The 14,725-nt window shown below is 50.2% G+C and overlaps 6 non-coding genes across 6 annotated transcripts; all 6 read right to left on the minus strand.

Annotated features, from left to right (window-relative positions):
• Positions 1–1,077: 1,077 nt before the first annotated feature.
• Positions 1,078–1,241, minus strand: LOC130131116 (U1 spliceosomal RNA). The gene has a single exon (XR_008812282.1). It is a non-coding gene; the product is annotated as a U1 spliceosomal RNA (small nuclear RNA).
• A 2,210-nt stretch (positions 1,242–3,451) lies between these two features.
• Positions 3,452–3,615, minus strand: LOC130131104 (U1 spliceosomal RNA). Its single transcript, XR_008812271.1, has one exon. It is a non-coding gene; the product is annotated as a U1 spliceosomal RNA (small nuclear RNA).
• A 2,210-nt stretch (positions 3,616–5,825) lies between these two features.
• Positions 5,826–5,989, minus strand: LOC130131105 (U1 spliceosomal RNA). The gene has a single exon (XR_008812272.1). It is a non-coding gene; the product is annotated as a U1 spliceosomal RNA (small nuclear RNA).
• A 2,210-nt stretch (positions 5,990–8,199) lies between these two features.
• LOC130131073 (U1 spliceosomal RNA) lies at positions 8,200–8,363 on the minus strand. The gene has a single exon (XR_008812242.1). It is a non-coding gene; the product is annotated as a U1 spliceosomal RNA (small nuclear RNA).
• A 2,210-nt stretch (positions 8,364–10,573) lies between these two features.
• Positions 10,574–10,737, minus strand: LOC130131106 (U1 spliceosomal RNA). Its single transcript, XR_008812273.1, has one exon. It is a non-coding gene; the product is annotated as a U1 spliceosomal RNA (small nuclear RNA).
• Positions 10,738–12,947: 2,210 nt separating this feature from the next.
• On the minus strand, positions 12,948–13,111 carry LOC130131074 (U1 spliceosomal RNA). Its single transcript, XR_008812243.1, has one exon. It is a non-coding gene; the product is annotated as a U1 spliceosomal RNA (small nuclear RNA).
• Positions 13,112–14,725: the final 1,614 nt, after the last annotated feature.

The raw sequence follows: 14,725 nt of genomic DNA on the forward strand, positions 1-14,725 counted from the left end.
TCCTGGAGGACTCGAGCCCCCGCTGAACCTCGTCGGTGGCGTAGTCAGCCAACAAAGCCTGCACCTCCTCGTCTGTCCGTTTCTCGGCTGATTTCTCCATTTCGCTTGATCGAAATTAAGTTTGCTACCACACAGCTTGGTTGCTGGCTTATACAATTGCGCTTGTTGAACACCGAAGTAGAAGGCTGGTTGCTTCCGACGTTCAACCAATCGGCGTCGAGCCCCTCCCAGCAGGTTTTCAGGGCCGCTCAGAAGTACCGACCCCAGAGCAGGGACTAGAGACGCTCCCTTAAAAGTCCCAGTAAGAGTTCCGGTCAGGGGTAGTTCCTCTAGTGGAAACACCAGCAAAGCTGCCGGCCCCCTAAAAGGTTCGGGTAGTTCCGCTGGTGGAAAATGGCCTTATGAGTTGTGTTGACAGGTTGCTTCACAAGGGGCGTCACTCCAGATACTGAAAGCAAAGGTTCACCTACTTTTGCCACTCACAGATGTGAAATATTGGATCATTTTGCTCAATAAATGAATGAGCAAGTATCATATTTTTGTCTCATTTGTTTAATTGGGTTTTCTTCATCTACTTTTAGGACTCGTCGCCGGACCGAATCCCCGTGTTACCCCCGCCTTGATTGGTGTCGCTAAAGCCACAATTGGCCGTGTGTGCGGGTGTGAAGCCGGATGTGAGTATGTGTCGAGGTGGCTGCAGTAGCGCCTCCTCTGATCGGTCGGGGCGCCTGTTCGGGGGAGAGGGAGAACTGGAGGAATAGCGTGATCCTGCCACGCGCTACGTCGCCCTGGCGAAACGCCTCACTGTCAGGGGAACGAAGCGGCTGGCGACTCCACATGCGTCGGAGGAGGCATGTGGTAGTCTGCAGCCCTCCCCGCAATGGCAGAGGGGATGGAGCAGAAACCGGGAGGGATCGGAAGAGTGGGGTAATTGGTCCCATATAATTGGGGAGACAAAGAGGAACGAAATCCCGATGATGAATTAAGGGACGCAAGATTATTAACACGCCGAATGTCGTAAAGTTTGTGTTTTCCTGCCTTAACGGGAACCATATTGTTTTTCTTTTGACATTTAATCAGGGGAGAGCGCGAACGCAGTCCCCCACTACCAGAAATTATGCAGTCGAGACTACCACGTTTGGGGAATTCGCACAGGTCAGCACAACCGGAGTGCAATGGTCAAGCCTCGCCGTGGGTGAACCACCTTCTTGATCATGGTGTCTCCCCTGCCAGGTAAGTATGAACCCCAGCCATCGCACAGAGGAGCTGAGTCTGACACACATCTATCTGTATGACGGTGCCACGGCATCAAGTAAAGCGACTGCTTTGTCCTCACAGAAATCAAGGTTTGTTTCTTTTAACATGTAAACGGGGGAGAGCGCGAACGCAGTCCCCCACTACCGGAAATGATGCAGTCCAGAGTCTATAACATTTGGGGAATTGACCTTTCGCAAAGCCAGTTACCGTTGCTATGACCGTCAAGCCTTTCAGAACTATCCAGGAAGTAGCCGGAAAACACCAAAACATGAAGGAAGAAATCAGCGCATTGTGTGGTTAAAAGTAACAGTAGTAATACATTAGCTATCAATAATAGCTAGTAGCAAGCTTAGCTTGGAGCAGACAGGTATTTTTGTTGATTTTGGATGGATTAAGCTGGCCATGGGGTCTGCTATACTGTGACATCTATTGACGACATTGCGCTTCTTGCGTTCTGGGTTTCGGGAAGGGAAAGAAAATGACACCCCCTCCAAACTTTTCACATATCTAGTATCCGATCTGCAGATCCCATAGGCACACCGTTTCAGCATTTTGTTGTGTGTTTGCAAAGCTTGACGGACCGTTGCTAAGGTCGGATTGGACAAGCACCGTTCTGGGGAGGTACTTTGCGAAAGCTCAATTGAACTCGAGGCGTTCTAGAGGAGTGTAAAGTCTACCTCGACTGTACACAGTTACGGCTCCTGATCGGTCTAAAGTCTACGGTGAGTGAACGCTCTAGACTAATCGGAAGCCGAAAGAGCCGATTGTAGCGTACCAGTCATAGGTCCCAGATGAGACGAGCATCAAAGCTTATCAAGAGGAAGAAGAGTGGTTTTCAAAGTTTACGGCGATGTTTGTTCTTCGATGATTCGTTTGAAGGAAAAGTGTTAGCTATAGCTATTAGCGATTTTCCATAGGAACAACTACACGAACTCACAGGCTGGCGCGAATTACAAGTGGAACTACCCCGTAGTCGCCCTGTCGAGAGTCGTGTTTCCATAGCGACGTAGGAGCCGCCGGGATCATGAGTTGACGTCAACATTTTGCGACAGCTTTCACCGCGACGTAATTATCCCATCCAGGTGGCGGGAAATGTCGAGGTAAATCGTCTCGTTTCTCCTGGAGGACTCGAGCCCCCGCTGAACCTCGTCGGTGGCGTAGTCAGCCAACAAAGCCTGCACCTCCTCGTCTGTCCGTTTCTCGGCTGATTTCTCCATTTCGCTTGATCGAAATTAAGTTTGCTACCACACAGCTTGGTTGCTGGCTTATACAATTGCGCTTGTTGAACACCGAAGTAGAAGGCTGGTTGCTTCCGACGTTCAACCAATCGGCGTCGAGCCCCTCCCAGCAGGTTTTCAGGGCCGCTCAGAAGTACCGACCCCAGAGCAGGGACTAGAGACGCTCCCTTAAAAGTCCCAGTAAGAGTTCCGGTCAGGGGTAGTTCCTCTAGTGGAAACACCAGCAAAGCTGCCGGCCCCCTAAAAGGTTCGGGTAGTTCCGCTGGTGGAAAATGGCCTTATGAGTTGTGTTGACAGGTTGCTTCACAAGGGGCGTCACTCCAGATACTGAAAGCAAAGGTTCACCTACTTTTGCCACTCACAGATGTGAAATATTGGATCATTTTGCTCAATAAATGAATGAGCAAGTATCATATTTTTGTCTCATTTGTTTAATTGGGTTTTCTTCATCTACTTTTAGGACTCGTCGCCGGACCGAATCCCCGTGTTACCCCCGCCTTGATTGGTGTCGCTAAAGCCACAATTGGCCGTGTGTGCGGGTGTGAAGCCGGATGTGAGTATGTGTCGAGGTGGCTGCAGTAGCGCCTCCTCTGATCGGTCGGGGCGCCTGTTCGGGGGAGAGGGAGAACTGGAGGAATAGCGTGATCCTGCCACGCGCTACGTCGCCCTGGCGAAACGCCTCACTGTCAGGGGAACGAAGCGGCTGGCGACTCCACATGCGTCGGAGGAGGCATGTGGTAGTCTGCAGCCCTCCCCGCAATGGCAGAGGGGATGGAGCAGAAACCGGGAGGGATCGGAAGAGTGGGGTAATTGGTCCCATATAATTGGGGAGACAAAGAGGAACGAAATCCCGATGATGAATTAAGGGACGCAAGATTATTAACACGCCGAATGTCGTAAAGTTTGTGTTTTCCTGCCTTAACGGGAACCATATTGTTTTTCTTTTGACATTTAATCAGGGGAGAGCGCGAACGCAGTCCCCCACTACCAGAAATTATGCAGTCGAGACTCCCACGTTTGGGGAATTCGCACAGGTCAGCACAACCGGAGTGCAATGGTCAAGCCTCGCCGTGGGTGAACCACCTTCTTGATCATGGTGTCTCCCCTGCCAGGTAAGTATGAACCCCAGCCATCGCACAGAGGAGCTGAGTCTGACACACATCTATCTGTATGACGGTGCCACGGCATCAAGTAAAGCGACTGCTTTGTCCTCACAGAAATCAAGGTTTGTTTCTTTTAACATGTAAACGGGGGAGAGCGCGAACGCAGTCCCCCACTACCGGAAATGATGCAGTCCAGAGTCTATAACATTTGGGGAATTGACCTTTCGCAAAGTCAGTTACCGTTGCTATGACCGTCAAGCCTTTCAGAACTATCCAGGAAGTAGCCGGAAAACACCAAAACATGAAGGAAGAAATCAGCGCATTGTGTGGTTAAAAGTAACAGTAGTAATACATTAGCTATCAATAATAGCTAGTAGCAAGCTTAGCTTGGAGCAGACAGGTATTTTTGTTGATTTTGGATGGATTAAGCTGGCCATGGGGTCTGCTATACTGTGACATCTATTGACGACATTGCGCTTCTTGCGTTCTGGGTTTCGGGAAGGGAAAGAAAATGACACCCCCTCCAAACTTTTCACATATCTAGTATCCGATCTGCAGATCCCATAGGCACACCGTTTCAGCATTTTGTTGTGTGTTTGCAAAGCTTGACGGACCGTTGCTAAGGTCGGATTGGACAAGCACCGTTCTGGGGAGGTACTTTGCGAAAGCTCAGTTGAACTCGAGGCGTTCTAGAGGAGTGTAAAGTCTACCTCGACTGTACACAGTTACGGCTCCTGATCGGTCTAAAGTCTACGGTGAGTGAACGCTCTAGACTAATCGGAAGCCGAAAGAGCCGATTGTAGCGTACCAGTCATAGGTCCCAGATGAGACGAGCATCAAAGCTTATCAAGAGGAAGAAGAGTGGTTTTCAAAGTTTACGGCGATGTTTGTTCTTCGATGATTCGTTTGAAGGAAAAGTGTTAGCTATAGCTATTAGCGATTTTCCATAGGAACAACTACACGAACTCACAGGCTGGCGCGAATTACAAGTGGAACTACCCCGTAGTCGCCCTGTCGAGAGTCGTGTTTCCATAGCGACGTAGGAGCCGCCGGGATCATGAGTTGACGTCAACATTTTGCGACAGCTTTCACCGCGACGTAATTATCCCATCCAGGTGGCGGGAAATGTCGAGGTAAATCGTCTCGTTTCTCCTGGAGGACTCGAGCCCCCGCTGAACCTCGTCGGTGGCGTAGTCAGCCAACAAAGCCTGCACCTCCTCGTCTGTCCGTTTCTCGGCTGATTTCTCCATTTCGCTTGATCGAAATTAAGTTTGCTACCACACAGCTTGGTTGCTGGCTTATACAATTGCGCTTGTTGAACACCGAAGTAGAAGGCTGGTTGCTTCCGACGTTCAACCAATCGGCGTCGAGCCCCTCCCAGCAGGTTTTCAGGGCCGCTCAGAAGTACCGACCCCAGAGCAGGGACTAGAGACGCTCCCTTAAAAGTCCCAGTAAGAGTTCCGGTCAGGGGTAGTTCCTCTAGTGGAAACACCAGCAAAGCTGCCGGCCCCCTAAAAGGTTCGGGTAGTTCCGCTGGTGGAAAATGGCCTTATGAGTTGTGTTGACAGGTTGCTTCACAAGGGGCGTCACTCCAGATACTGAAAGCAAAGGTTCACCTACTTTTGCCACTCACAGATGTGAAATATTGGATCATTTTGCTCAATAAATGAATGAGCAAGTATCATATTTTTGTCTCATTTGTTTAATTGGGTTTTCTTCATCTACTTTTAGGACTCGTCGCCGGACCGAATCCCCGTGTTACCCCCGCCTTGATTGGTGTCGCTAAAGCCACAATTGGCCGTGTGTGCGGGTGTGAAGCCGGATGTGAGTATGTGTCGAGGTGGCTGCAGTAGCGCCTCCTCTGATCGGTCGGGGCGCCTGTTCGGGGGAGAGGGAGAACTGGAGGAATAGCGTGATCCTGCCACGCGCTACGTCGCCCTGGCGAAACGCCTCACTGTCAGGGGAACGAAGCGGCTGGCGACTCCACATGCGTCGGAGGAGGCATGTGGTAGTCTGCAGCCCTCCCCGCAATGGCAGAGGGGATGGAGCAGAAACCGGGAGGGATCGGAAGAGTGGGGTAATTGGTCCCATATAATTGGGGAGACAAAGAGGAACGAAACCCCGATGATGAATTAAGGGACGCAAGATTATTAACACGCCGAATGTCGTAAAGTTTGTGTTTTCCTGCCTTAACGGGAACCATATTGTTTTTCTTTTGACATTTAATCAGGGGAGAGCGCGAACGCAGTCCCCCACTACCAGAAATTATGCAGTCGAGACTCCCACGTTTGGGGAATTCGCACAGGTCAGCACAACCGGAGTGCAATGGTCAAGCCTCGCCGTGGGTGAACCACCTTCTTGATCATGGTGTCTCCCCTGCCAGGTAAGTATGAACCCCAGCCATCGCACAGAGGAGCTGAGTCTGACACACATCTATCTGTATGACGGTGCCACGGCATCAAGTAAAGCGACTGCTTTGTCCTCACAGAAATCAAGGTTTGTTTCTTTTAACATGTAAACGGGGGAGAGCGCGAACGCAGTCCCCCACTACCGGAAATGATGCAGTCCAGAGTCTATAACATTTGGGGAATTGACCTTTCGCAAAGTCAGTTACCGTTGCTATGACCGTCAAGCCTTTCAGAACTATCCAGGAAGTAGCCGGAAAACACCAAAACATGAAGGAAGAAATCAGCGCATTGTGTGGTTAAAAGTAACAGTAGTAATACATTAGCTATCAATAATAGCTAGTAGCAAGCTTAGCTTGGAGCAGACAGGTATTTTTGTTGATTTTGGATGGATTAAGCTGGCCATGGGGTCTGCTATACTGTGACATCTATTGACGACATTGCGCTTCTTGCGTTCTGGGTTTCGGGAAGGGAAAGAAAATGACACCCCCTCCAAACTTTTCACATATCTAGTATCCGATCTGCAGATCCCATAGGCACACCGTTTCAGCATTTTGTTGTGTGTTTGCAAAGCTTGACGGACCGTTGCTAAGGTCGGATTGGACAAGCACCGTTCTGGGGAGGTACTTTGCGAAAGCTCAATTGAACTCGAGGCGTTCTAGAGGAGTGTAAAGTCTACCTCGACTGTACACAGTTACGGCTCCTGATCGGTCTAAAGTCTACGGTGAGTGAACGCTCTAGACTAATCGGAAGCCGAAAGAGCCGATTGTAGCGTACCAGTCATAGGTCCCAGATGAGACGAGCATCAAAGCTTATCAAGAGGAAGAAGAGTGGTTTTCAAAGTTTACGGCGATGTTTGTTCTTCGATGATTCGTTTGAAGGAAAAGTGTTAGCTATAGCTATTAGCGATTTTCCATAGGAACAACTACACGAACTCACAGGCTGGCGCGAATTACAAGTGGAACTACCCCGTAGTCGCCCTGTCGAGAGTCGTGTTTCCATAGCGACGTAGGAGCCGCCGGGATCATGAGTTGACGTCAACATTTTGCGACAGCTTTCACCGCGACGTAATTATCCCATCCAGGTGGCGGGAAATGTCGAGGTAAATCGTCTCGTTTCTCCTGGAGGACTCGAGCCCCCGCTGAACCTCGTCGGTGGCGTAGTCAGCCAACAAAGCCTGCACCTCCTCGTCTGTCCGTTTCTCGGCTGATTTCTCCATTTCGCTTGATCGAAATTAAGTTTGCTACCACACAGCTTGGTTGCTGGCTTATACAATTGCGCTTGTTGAACACCGAAGTAGAAGGCTGGTTGCTTCCGACGTTCAACCAATCGGCGTCGAGCCCCTCCCAGCAGGTTTTCAGGGCCGCTCAGAAGTACCGACCCCAGAGCAGGGACTAGAGACGCTCCCTTAAAAGTCCCAGTAAGAGTTCCGGTCAGGGGTAGTTCCTCTAGTGGAAACACCAGCAAAGCTGCCGGCCCCCTAAAAGGTTCGGGTAGTTCCGCTGGTGGAAAATGGCCTTATGAGTTGTGTTGACAGGTTGCTTCACAAGGGGCGTCACTCCAGATACTGAAAGCAAAGGTTCACCTACTTTTGCCACTCACAGATGTGAAATATTGGATCATTTTGCTCAATAAATGAATGAGCAAGTATCATATTTTTGTCTCATTTGTTTAATTGGGTTTTCTTAGTCTACTTTTAGGACTCGTCGCCGGACCGAATCCCCGTGTTACCCCCGCCTTGATTGGTGTCGCTAAAGCCACAATTGGCCGTGTGTGCGGGTGTGAAGCCGGATGTGAGTATGTGTCGAGGTGGCTGCAGTAGCGCCTCCTCTGATCGGTCGGGGCGCCTGTTCGGGGGATAGGGAGAACTGGAGGAATAGCGTGATCCTGCCACGCGCTACGTCGCCCTGGCGAAACGCCTCACTGTCAGGGGAACGAAGCGGCTGGCGACTCCACATGCGTCGGAGGAGGCATGTGGTAGTCTGCAGCCCTCCCCGCAATGGCAGAGGGGATGGAGCAGAAACCGGGAGGGATCGGAAGAGTGGGGTGATTGGTCCCATATAATTGGGGAGACAAAGAGGAACGAAACCCCGATGATGAATTAAGGGACGCAAGATTATTAACACGCCGAATGTCGTAAAGTTTGTGTTTTCCTGCCTTAACGGGAACCATATTGTTTTTCTTTTGACATTTAATCAGGGGAGAGCGCGAACGCAGTCCCCCACTACCAGAAATTATGCAGTCGAGATTCCCACGTTTGGGGAATTCGCACAGGTCAGCACAACCGGAGTGCAATGGTCAAGCCTCGCCGTGGGTGAACCACCTTCTTGATCATGGTGTCTCCCCTGCCAGGTAAGTATGAACCCCAGCCATCGCACAGAGGAGCTGATTCTGACACACATCTATCTGTATGACGGTGCCACGGCATCAAGTAAAGCGACTGCTTTGTCCTCACAGAAATCAAGGTTTGTTTCTTTTAACATGTAAACGGGGGAGAGCGCGAACGCAGTCCCCCACTACCGGAAATGATGCAGTCCAGAGTCTATAACATTTGGGGAATTGACCTTTCGCAAAGTCAGTTACCGTTGCTATGACCGTCAAGCCTTTCAGAACTATCCAGGAAGTAGCCGGAAAACACCAAAACATGAAGGAAGAAATCAGCGCATTGTGTGGTTAAAAGTAACAGTAGTAATACATTAGCTATCAATAATAGCTAGTAGCAAGCTTAGCTTGGAGCAGACAGGTATTTTTGTTGATTTTGGATGGATTAAGCTGGCCATGGGGTCTGCTATACTGTGACATCTATTGACGACATTGCGCTTCTTGCGTTCTGGGTTTCGGGAAGGGAAAGAAAATGACACCCCCTCCAAACTTTTCACATATCTAGTATCCGATCTGCAGATCCCATAGGCACACCGTTTCAGCATTTTGTTGTGTGTTTGCAAAGCTTGACGGACCGTTGCTAAGGTCGGATTGGACAAGCACCGTTCTGGGGAGGTACTTTGCGAAAGCTCAATTGAACTCGAGGCGTTCTAGAGGAGTGTAAAGTCTACCTCGACTGTACACAGTTACGGCTCCTGATCGGTCTAAAGTCTACGGTGAGTGAACGCTCTAGACTAATCGGAAGCCGAAAGAGCCGATTGTAGCGTACCAGTCATAGGTCCCAGATGAGACGAGCATCAAAGCTTATCAAGAGGAAGAAGAGTGGTTTTCAAAGTTTACGGCGATGTTTGTTCTTCGATGATTCGTTTGAAGGAAAAGTGTTAGCTATAGCTATTAGCGATTTTCCATAGGAACAACTACACGAACTCACAGGCTGGCGCGAATTACAAGTGGAACTACCCCGTAGTCGCCCTGTCGAGAGTCGTGTTTCCATAGCGACGTAGGAACCGCCGGGATCATGAGTTGACGTCAGCATTTTGCGACAGCTTTCACCGCGACGTAATTATCCCATCCAGGTGGCGGGAAATGTCGAGGTAAATCGTCTCGTTTCTCCTGGAGGACTCGAGCCCCCGCTGAACCTCGTCGGTGGCGTAGTCAGCCAACAAAGCCTGCACCTCCTCGTCTGTCCGTTTCTCGGCTGATTTCTCCATTTCGCTTGATCGAAATTAAGTTTGCTACCACACAGCTTGGTTGCTGGCTTATACAATTGCGCTTGTTGAACACCGAAGTAGAAGGCTGGTTGCTTCCGACGTTCAACCAATCGGCGTCGAGCCCCTCCCAGCAGGTTTTCAGGGCCGCTCAGAAGTACCGACCCCAGAGCAGGGACTAGAGACGCTCCCTTAAAAGTCCCAGTAAGAGTTCCGGTCAGGGGTAGTTCCTCTAGTGGAAACACCAGCAAAGCTGCCGGCCCCCTAAAAGGTTCGGGTAGTTCCGCTGGTGGAAAATGGCCTTATGAGTTGTGTTGACAGGTTGCTTCACAAGGGGCGTCACTCCAGATACTGAAAGCAAAGGTTCACCTACTTTTGCCACTCACAGATGTGAAATATTGGATCATTTTGCTCAATAAATGAATGAGCAAGTATCATATTTTTGTCTCATTTGTTTAATTGGGTTTTCTTCATCTACTTTTAGGACTCGTCGCCGGACCGAATCCCCGTGTTACCCCCGCCTTGATTGGTGTCGCTAAAGCCACAATTGGCCGTGTGTGCGGGTGTGAAGCCGGATGTGAGTATGTGTCGAGGTGGCTGCAGTAGCGCCTCCTCTGATCGGTCGGGGCGCCTGTTCGGGGGAGAGGGAGAACTGGAGGAATAGCGTGATCCTGCCACGCGCTACGTCGCCCTGGCGAAACGCCTCACTGTCAGGGGAACGAAGCGGCTGGCGACTCCACATGCGTCGGAGGAGGCATGTGGTAGTCTGCAGCCCTCCCCGCAATGGCAGAGGGGATGGAGCAGAAACCGGGAGGGATCGGAAGAGTGGGGTAATTGGTCCCATATAATTGGGGAGACAAAGAGGAACGAAACCCCGATGATGAATTAAGGGACGCAAGATTATTAACACGCCGAATGTCGTAAAGTTTGTGTTTTCCTGCCTTAACGGGAACCATATTGTTTTTCTTTTGACATTTAATCAGGGGAGAGCGCGAACGCAGTCCCCCACTACCAGAAATTATGCAGTCGAGACTCCCACGTTTGGGGAATTCGCACAGGTCAGCACAACCGGAGTGCAATGGTCAAGCCTCGCCGTGGGTGAACCACCTTCTTGATCATGGTGTCTCCCCTGCCAGGTAAGTATGAACCCCAGCCATCGCACAGAGGAGCTGAGTCTGACACACATCTATCTGTATGACGGTGCCACGGCATCAAGTAAAGCGACTGCTTTGTCCTCACAGAAATCAAGGTTTGTTTCTTTTAACATGTAAACGGGGGAGAGCGCGAACGCAGTCCCCCACTACCGGAAATGATGCAGTCCAGAGTCTATAACATTTGGGGAATTGACCTTTCGCAAAGTCAGTTACCGTTGCTATGACCGTCAAGCCTTTCAGAACTATCCAGGAAGTAGCCGGAAAACACCAAAACATGAAGGAAGAAATCAGCGCATTGTGTGGTTAAAAGTAACAGTAGTAATACATTAACTATCAATAATAGCTAGTAGCAAGCTTAGCTTGGAGCAGACAGGTATTTTTGTTGATTTTGGATGGATTAAGCTGGCCATGGGGTCTGCTATACTGTGACATCTATTGACGACATTGCGCTTCTTGCGTTCTGGGTTTCGGGAAGGGAAAGAAAATGACACCCCCTCCAAACTTTTCACATATCTAGTATCCGATCTGCAGATCCCATAGGCACACCGTTTCAGCATTTTGTTGTGTGTTTGCAAAGCTTGACGGACCGTTGCTAAGGTCGGATTGGACAAGCACCGTTCTGGGGAGGTACTTTGCGAAAGCTCAATTGAACTCGAGGCGTTCTAGAGGAGTGTAAAGTCTACCTCGACTGTACACAGTTACGGCTCCTGATCGGTCTAAAGTCTACGGTGAGTGAACGCTCTAGACTAATCGGAAGCCGAAAGAGCCGATTGTAGCGTACCAGTCATAGGTCCCAGATGAGACGAGCATCAAAGCTTATCAAGAGGAAGAAGAGTGGTTTTCAAAGTTTACGGCGATGTTTGTTCTTCGATGATTCGTTTGAAGGAAAAGTGTTAGCTATAGCTATTAGCGATTTTCCATAGGAACAACTACACGAACTCACAGGCTGGCGCGAATTACAAGTGGAACTACCCCGTAGTCGCCCTGTCGAGAGTCGTGTTTCCATAGCGACGTAGGAGCCGCCGGGATCATGAGTTGACGTCAACATTTTGCGACAGCTTTCACCGCGACGTAATTATCCCATCCAGGTGGCGGGAAATGTCGAGGTAAATCGTCTCGTTTCTCCTGGAGGACTCGAGCCCCCGCTGAACCTCGTCGGTGGCGTAGTCAGCCAACAAAGCCTGCACCTCCTCGTCTGTCCGTTTCTCGGCTGATTTCTCCATTTCGCTTGATCGAAATTAAGTTTGCTACCACACAGCTTGGTTGCTGGCTTATACAATTGCGCTTGTTGAACACCGAAGTAGAAGGCTGGTTGCTTCCGACGTTCAACCAATCGGCGTCGAGCCCCTCCCAGCAGGTTTTCAGGGCCGCTCAGAAGTACCGACCCCAGAGCAGGGACTAGAGACGCTCCCTTAAAAGTCCCAGTAAGAGTTCCGGTCAGGGGTAGTTCCTCTAGTGGAAACACCAGCAAAGCTGCCGGCCCCCTAAAAGGTTCGGGTAGTTCCGCTGGTGGAAAATGGCCTTATGAGTTGTGTTGACAGGTTGCTTCACAAGGGGCGTCACTCCAGATACTGAAAGCAAAGGTTCACCTACTTTTGCCACTCACAGATGTGAAATATTGGATCATTTTGCTCAATAAATGAATGAGCAAGTATCATATTTTTGTCTCATTTGTTTAATTGGGTTTTCTTCATCTACTTTTAGGACTCGTCGCCGGACCGAATACCCGTGTTACCCCCGCCTTGATTGGTGTCGCTAAAGCCACAATTGGCCGTGTGTGCGGGTGTGAAGCCGGATGTGAGTATGTGTCGAGGTGGCTGCAGTAGCGCCTCCTCTGATCGGTCGGGGCGCCTGTTCGGGGGAGAGGGAGAACTGGAGGAATAGCGTGATCCTGCCACGCGCTACGTCGCCCTGGCGAAACGCCTCACTGTCAGGGGAACGAAGCGGCTGGCGACTCCACATGCGTCGGAGGAGGCATGTGGTAGTCTGCAGCCCTCCCCGCAATGGCAGAGGGGATGGAGCAGAAACCGGGAGGGATCGGAAGAGTGGGGTAATTGGTCCCATATAATTGGGGAGACAAAGAGGAACGAAACCCCGATGATGAATTAAGGGACGCAAGATTATTAACACGCCGAATGTCGTAAAGTTTGTGTTTTCCTGCCTTAACGGGAACCATATTGTTTTTCTTTTGACATTTAATCAGGGGAGAGCGCGAACGCAGTCCCCCACTACCAGAAATTATGCAGTCGAGATTCCCACGTTTGGGGAATTCGCACAGGTCAGCACAACCGGAGTGCAATGGTCAAGCCTCGCCGTGGGTGAACCACCTTCTTGATCATGGTGTCTCCCCTGCCAGGTAAGTATGAACCCCAGCCATCGCACAGAGGAGCTGATTCTGACACACATCTATCTGTATGACGGTGCCACGGCATCAAGTAAAGCGACTGCTTTGTCCTCACAGAAATCAAGGTTTGTTTCTTTTAACATGTAAACGGGGGAGAGCGCGAACGCAGTCCCCCACTACCGGAAATGATGCAGTCCAGAGTCTATAACATTTGGGGAATTGACCTTTCGCAAAGTCAGTTACCGTTGCTATGACCGTCAAGCCTTTCAGAACTATCCAGGAAGTAGCCGGAAAACACCAAAACATGAAGGAAGAAATCAGCGCATTGTGTGGTTAAAAGTAACAGTAGTAATACATTAGCTATCAATAATAGCTAGTAGCAAGCTTAGCTTGGAGCAGACAGGTATTTTTGTTGATTTTGGATGGATTAAGCTGGCCATGGGGTCTGCTATACTGTGACATCTATTGACGACATTGCGCTTCTTGCGTTCTGGGTTTCGGGAAGGGAAAGAAAATGACACCCCCTCCAAACTTTTCACATATCTAGTATCCGATCTGCAGATCCCATAGGCACACCGTTTCAGCATTTTGTTGTGTGTTTGCAAAGCTTGACGGACCGTTGCTAAGGTCGGATTGGACAAGCACCGTTCTGGGGAGGTACTTTGCGAAAGCTCAATTGAACTCGAGGCGTTCTAGAGGAGTGTAAAGTCTACCTCGACTGTACACAGTTACGGCTCCTGATCGGTCTAAAGTCTACGGTGAGTGAACGCTCTAGACTAATCGGAAGCCGAAAGAGCCGATTGTAGCGTACCAGTCATAGGTCCCAGATGAGACGAGCATCAAAGCTTATCAAGAGGAAGAAGAGTGGTTTTCAAAGTTTACGGCGATGTTTGTTCTTCGATGATTCGTTTGAAGGAAAAGTGTTAGCTATAGCTATTAGCGATTTTCCATAGGAACAACTACACGAACTCACAGGCTGGCGCGAATTACAAGTGGAACTACCCCGTAGTCGCCCTGTCGAGAGTCGTGTTTCCATAGCGACGTAGGAACCGCCGGGATCATGAGTTGACGTCAGCATTTTGCGACAGCTTTCACCGCGACGTAATTATCCCATCCAGGTGGCGGGAAATGTCGAGGTAAATCGTCTCGTTTCTCCTGGAGGACTCGAGCCCCCGCTGAACCTCGTCGGTGGCGTAGTCAGCCAACAAAGCCTGCACCTCCTCGTCTGTCCGTTTCTCGGCTGATTTCTCCATTTCGCTTGATCGAAATTAAGTTTGCTACCACACAGCTTGGTTGCTGGCTTATACAATTGCGCTTGTTGAACACCGAAGTAGAAGGCTGGTTGCTTCCGACGTTCAACCAATCGGCGTCGAGCCCCTCCCAGCAGGTTTTCAGGGCCGCTCAGAAGTACCGACCCCAGAGCAGGGACTAGAGACGCTCCCTTAAAAGTCCCAGTAAGAGTTCCGGTCAGGGGTAGTTCCTCTAGTGGAAACACCAGCAAAGCTGCCGGCCCCCTAAAAGGTTCGGGTAGTTCCGCTGGTGGAAAATGGCCTTATGAGTTGTGTTGACAGGTTGCTTCACAAGGGGCGTCACTCCAGATACTGAAAGCAAAGGTTCACCTACTTTTGCCACTC

This window comes from Lampris incognitus, chromosome 20 (genome assembly GCF_029633865.1).
Source record: "Lampris incognitus isolate fLamInc1 chromosome 20, fLamInc1.hap2, whole genome shotgun sequence".
NCBI classification, from domain to species: domain Eukaryota; kingdom Metazoa; phylum Chordata; class Actinopteri; order Lampriformes; family Lampridae; genus Lampris; species Lampris incognitus.